We start from the raw sequence: 6,000 nt of genomic DNA on the forward strand, positions 1-6,000 counted from the left end.
CTTGGAAATGAAACCATTTAATGAGATCCTTTCTGATCAACATGTGAACTTTATTTTTTATGATTAGGCACCCAGGCACTTTTCATAGAGATTCTGGCATCCGCATCTGAATCTACTTGTGCATCCCCCCCACCCCCCAGGGTGTGAAGGATCTTATTTAGAAGTAAATGCAGGAGAAGAAAAACTTAAATTCAAAAGGAATGAAACAAGGAAGCCATTTGAACACAAACAGATCTGTAAGCTGAAACAGAACTATCTCTCTCTCTCTTTTTTCTTTTTCTTTTTTTTCTAAACTAAGTAGTCAAAAAGAAATTCAGGCCTGACATTTCTTCTTCCCCTAACTGAAGAATGAATAAAGGGCATCTGACAAGTAAATATAAATATTTTTAACAATAAGAGAAACCCAACGCCCAAACACTGCATCTAATCCTCCAGCCCAAGTCAAGTCTTACAGCAGCTTTTTTTTTTTTTTAAGCAGTTGATTGAATGAATACAAATGCCTCTCTGTTGTCACTTGGGATGCCACTTGATATATCCCATTTTCTAGACTCTAATTATTCCATTTGTAGACATGAATGCCATTTAGATGTGAGCTAATTCAGCATGGTAACTCAATTAGATTTGTACCGACTTGGATTTATGAAACATCAATGGGTTCTTGGTGAGACCAAGGGGACTGCGGGCGATTCATCCCAAAGTCACACCGCCACAGCCTCTCAGGAGCTCAATTAAACATGCCAGCCAGGAGGATGTTTTTTAGCTGGAATGTTTCACAATTAAAATAAAAGAGGTTTCTGTGTTCCTCGGCATGCATGGCCCAGCAGAAAGAAAGGCCTGCCTGCAACGACACAGGCTGAAGTTTCCTTTAGGTTACGTGCTCTCGCCATCAAAGGCGGCTCTTCCGCTCGGCTGACTTCAGAGCACCTTCGAGTCTGCCCTCTTGGGCCAGCTTCAGTCCCTCCACGCGGCAGAGAACATGGGTGTCATGAGGCCTCGCGTTCAAGGGCACACAATACCTTTTGGTGGAACCAAGCGGCTAAGATAATCTTAGAATCTGCTCTGCCTCTTGGTTCTGGGAGCTGAAAGGCAGATGCTGAACCCCAAATGAAATCTGTAAAAATGTGAGAAGTCACAAAAGGATGACCACTCTGCTAACTATACAGCAGTTTCAGCATAAAAATGTGGCCCTTGGCCCTGGCCAGTCTGGCTCAGCTAGTTGGAGCATCATCCCATACAGCAAAAGGTTGTGGGTTTGATTCCTGGTCAGGGCACATATCCAGGTTGTAGACTTGATCTCCATCTAAGGGGCAGGGGTACTGGAGGCAACTGATCTCTCTCTCTCTCTCCTTTTTTCCTCCCTCCCTCTTTGAAATCAATAAAAGCAACAATAAAATATCCTCCAGTGAGGATTTTTTAAAAAGTGGTCCATGGTCAGAACATGGGGGAAAATATTTGAAATCAAGACTATCTCCTCCCGATACCTTATTTTTGAGTAAATGATGCTACCGTGCATCTTTGTGCTGGTCTCAGGAGTGCAGACAAGCGCCTGTGTGTTAAATGCCCGTGCCTGACAGAGATATGCTGCATATTCCATCCTCCTCGCCATGGGAATGTAAAGGCTTCCCTGGTGCTAATGCAGGGCCTGATTCAGAGGGTGTCCAGAGCTGCCCCGCTATCTGAAAGTGCAGTGTTTCTACGAAACCTTTTGAAAGCCAAAATGACATAAGGCTGAGAAGCAGTCCCCGCAGGACACATTTGCTAATGGATGCACAGACTAAACGGGGATGAAGCACAGAGGCTCTCAAACACAGGTGAAAGCCACGGCGCTTGGCGCTGAGACACTGAGATTGTTCTTGGGGTAGAGCGTGGCCTGGAGGGCCACTGTCCCGATCACGTGCCACTGCCTCCACCACAGCTCCACACAAAACAAACGCTGTATGCTAGTTTACTTTTTGCCTTTTTTTCCTAAAAGCTAAAATCCTCTTTGCATTTATTTTGGTTCTCAAAAACAGGTAGTAACGTAGTTCTTTCATAAAAGCCAAGTGTCGCAAAGAGAACTTTCACAAGTGCGCGATTCCTGTGCTTAGTAATACTGTGTGAACTTTGGAAATAATGGAGCAGGTATGCACTCATTTTGTCCATGATGAACAAACTTGGAAATGACTGCTGTCGTTTTCCTAAATCAAGTCTTAGATTTAGACACAGTCGATGGTATTTGTTTTCCCAACGTCTGGATGAGGGACAAAAAGTGGAAAGAGATTCCATTTTTAAAAAAATATATTTTATTGATTTTTTTACAGAGAGAAGGAGAGAGGGATAGAGAGCTAGAAACATCGATGAGAGAGAAACATCAACCAGCTGCCGGGTTTCAGCAGAGATTCCATTTTTTATATCACCTTTATCTCCCTCTCTACTTAACCTAATATTTATTTCTACTGCCAGATTGGTTGTTATTACTTGTGGGACAGTAGTAGAAGAAGCAGTAGAACTTGGTTTAAGTTAATAAATAGCATTTGCCTTGCATGTCATTTTCAAAGTACAGCTTCACGTGGCTTGTATCACTTCATCCCCATAACACGCCTCCAGAGCAGACGTGAGTGTTTCTGTTTTCCAGCTGAAGAAACTGGTCGTGGAGTGTTCTTGCCTGAGGCTGCATGGCGAAATTTCAGTGAAGAGGTATTTCTACCTTATCCTTTCCAGTTAAGTCCTTCCGATATGGTGCAGCAGAAAGAGCATGGGTTTTAAATCAGAAAACACTATTTTACTTTCCAGTTGTATCATTTTGAATCCTTTCAGCATTGATAGGAGATAGATTTAGCCTCAGTGCAGGATGCATCTGGGGGGACTTTTTGAGTTTGATTTGGATAAATGTTCCAAAACTTGATCCTTAGGAACAAATCCCTGGAATTTTTCGATTATCCTGGCACATTGTCAGCAGCTGGAAGCTCCAGGAGAGAGTCTCACTCATTATCCGAGAGAGGAGGCCCTCCAAGCCTGTGCATCTGTCTCTTTAATCCCTCAGGAACCTTGACTTACACTGGAAACACAGGTTAGGCCTTCCTTTTATTGCTCTTGTAGCCACTCCCATTCTAGCTCCTAACTCCCAAGAGTAATGGTCTCCGCAAAGATTTTCTTTGGAGCCACCCGGAAGAGGAAGGTGGGGAGTTTGTTTGCACTCTGTTTGCATCCATTAACATGTGTGTAATCCACTGTAATCTTGCTGTGTCCACACAGATCAACCAACTCTCCTTGGCATGTTTTCATCCCAGGAACTGCCCCTCCAAAGCAGAGAGTATCAGGAAGACCACCGTGTTGGGAGCTGGGAGAAGACAGGCCTCCTCCACCGCTGCTGCCCCGCTCTGTCCTGCTCTGCGGGTGACTCCGTGGGGCTGGTCAGCCACGGGCTGGCTGCAGCCTCAGGCAGCTCACCCAGCCTCTCCAGCCCCCCTCTGGCCGGATTGCCTTCACCTGCACCCACAGTGCTAGCCTCCACAACTGCCGGGAGGAGTACATAAAACAACAAGGTGGCAACATTTTGTAAGCTGTCAGCCAGTGCTTTTTACAAGAGACACTGTCCCATACATGCTACGTATTGTTGTTTTTTTGTTTTGTTTTTTTAAATCCATGATTGTAAAATGCCACACCTCAGAAACGCACAGTGTGCTTTGGCATACTGAAGAATCTGAGAGGTGAACTCTTTGGAAACTTGTTTAATGCAGTGTTGCACAGACTATTTGGTCTCGGAATCCCGTTTTCATTTACGGTCGTGTGCCACATAACAGTGGGATACATTCTGAGAAATGTGTCGCTAGGCGCTGATTCTGTCACTGTGTGAACATCATAAAGGGCTTAGGTAAACCGAGATGGCGGAGCCCTCCCCTGTCGGCGTTTGTGCTGTGCTGCCACTGGGCCGGTGTGCACCAGCAGGACCACAAAGGAGCGACTGCAGTGCCAGCCCTGACACGTGGCTTCCTTTGGGTCATGAGGGTGCCTGACGTCAGCTTTGACCAGGGAGCCATCCACTGCGGGAAGAAACACCCTGCAGGCCAACAGGGCCGCCTCCCAGCCCTGAGGCTGCCTTGCTGCTGAAACCTTGATTTCCATCACTGACCATTTGGGCTACTTGTTTTTTTCTCTCCTTGCGCTTTAAATTCCTGCTCTTGTGTGTTAAACTCTCCAATAAAGAGTGAGCCTGTGACACTCTAAGCCCCGCCCACCCTTGAACCCAATAAAAGCCGAACCCAAGCCCAGGTGTGTAAGCCTTGACTCTCTCCCCGGGACCTCGCTGTGTGCCCCAGGCCTGCCGTGTCAGCTCCAGGGTCTGTAAGTAACAATCCCGTTTTTCCTTCCAAGTTTCCTAATTGTTACCAGGAAGGGTGTCTTGCAGTCCTAATGAGAACCACAAGGGTTGGCCCAGTTGTAACTAACATTGATTTAGAAAGGAGGATGTCTGCCTGGAGCTCACAAGCCCAGCTGTTTTCTAGCCCATAGCGTTGGTAGACTGAGCTGGCACAAAGCAGGGATTCGGGACTAGGCGATGGGAAGTTTTCCGCTCCATTATAACCTTTTGGGGCCACGGTCTTATGTTCAGTCCCTCCTTGACCTCAAGGTCATTTGTGGCACCTCACCATAATGCCTAACCTCGAGCCGAGTTATAGTTGTTTTAAAGCACCGAATCAACACAACTTGATGGGTCCCCATGGCTTTGTGCTGGGCAAGGTGCCCTATCTCCCCACGGTGCCCGACTCGGCTTTCTGGAGTGCCCACGGGCACATGTCCCAATAATTCTAGAAACAGTGCTGGTCTCACTGACAGACTTAGAGTCCTGTGCCCAACCTCAAAGCCGCCATGGTGGGCAGAGGGAAGGAGCTTTTCATTGGTCAGGCCCAGGTTACATGCTTCCTTCTGGAAGGGACAGTCATATCTAAGCCACGTGGATTAAAACTAGGAGAGGCCAACCAGCATGACTCAGTGGATAGGGATCTGGCCTGGGGATTGAAGGATGCCGGATTCGATTCTGGTCCAGGGCACATGTCTGGATTGAGGCTCAATTCCCAGGAGTGGACATACAGGAGGCAGCAGATCAATGATTCTCTCTCATTATTGATGTTTCTATCTCTCCCTCCCTCTCCCCTTCCTCTCTGAAATCTATCTATCTATCTATCTATCTATCTATCTATCTATCTATCTATCTATCTAACTAGGAGAGAGCTTTAGACAGGTTAAAACAAACAAACAACAAACAAAACAGAACAAAAAGTAACACACAAAATCTACCAGGAGCACTTGTGTAATTCCTTATAGACCATTCTTTTTCCTGGGACATGTTTATAAACTTGGATATATATAAGAATCCTCTTTAAAAAATTATTGGAAATACTGATTTCAGAGGCTTATCCCTGGAGAGTGATAGATGTGGACCAAGCAGCACACTTTGAGAAGGACGGGGATAGGATAAGGAGGCTTCTAGCAATTCTCCATCTCGGCTATGTGTCAGAATTACCTACCACATCAGTGTCTGCAGGGGGTGCGGCTGGCCAAGTCTATGTCGGCATTGATCCTCAGGTGTTTCTGACATGCCCTCGAGCACTGCTGCTCACGTTTGCTGTGTGTATGAATCTGCTGGGAATCTTAAAATGCAGATTCTGACTCAGTAGGCTTAGGGGAGGGCCTGAAATTCCAAGCTTTTAGCAAGGTCTCAGGTTCTGCTGCTGTGTCTGGTCCAGAGGCCACACTCTGAGCAGTAAGACACTGAAAGCTGAGAACACCTGTGTTGTTGGCTCATGTATTTTAAGATGGCGTCCTTCAGGGTCCCAGTGAAAAGTTCCTTCCCTCTGCCCACCGTGGCGGCTTTGATGTTGGGCACAGGACTCAAAGTTTGTCAGTGGGATGCTGTTTCGGGGTATACAGACCTCATCTTCAAGAAGTTCAGAGGACACAGTGCAGCCCCTACAAACTGAAGGTATGTCCATTTTACCACGTCTCTGATGCTCCAGATCT

The 6,000-nt window shown here is 46.4% G+C and overlaps 1 long non-coding RNA gene across 1 annotated transcript in view; it reads left to right on the top strand.

The window, feature by feature from the left end:
* The window catches only part of LOC123651577, a 50,335-nt gene extending 46,096 nt beyond the window's left edge, over positions 1-4,239 (top strand). Inside the window, exons 2-4 of the long non-coding RNA XR_006740383.1 lie at positions 68-236; positions 2,615-2,676; positions 3,235-4,239. This is a non-coding gene — a long non-coding RNA (uncharacterized LOC123651577). The remainder of the gene's footprint in view (positions 1-67; positions 237-2,614; positions 2,677-3,234) is intronic.
* Positions 4,240-6,000: the final 1,761 nt, after the last annotated feature.

The sequence above is a fragment of the Pipistrellus kuhlii genome, unplaced genomic scaffold (genome assembly GCF_014108245.1).
Source record: "Pipistrellus kuhlii isolate mPipKuh1 unplaced genomic scaffold, mPipKuh1.p scaffold_m20_p_1, whole genome shotgun sequence".
NCBI lineage: Eukaryota > Metazoa > Chordata > Mammalia > Chiroptera > Vespertilionidae > Pipistrellus > Pipistrellus kuhlii.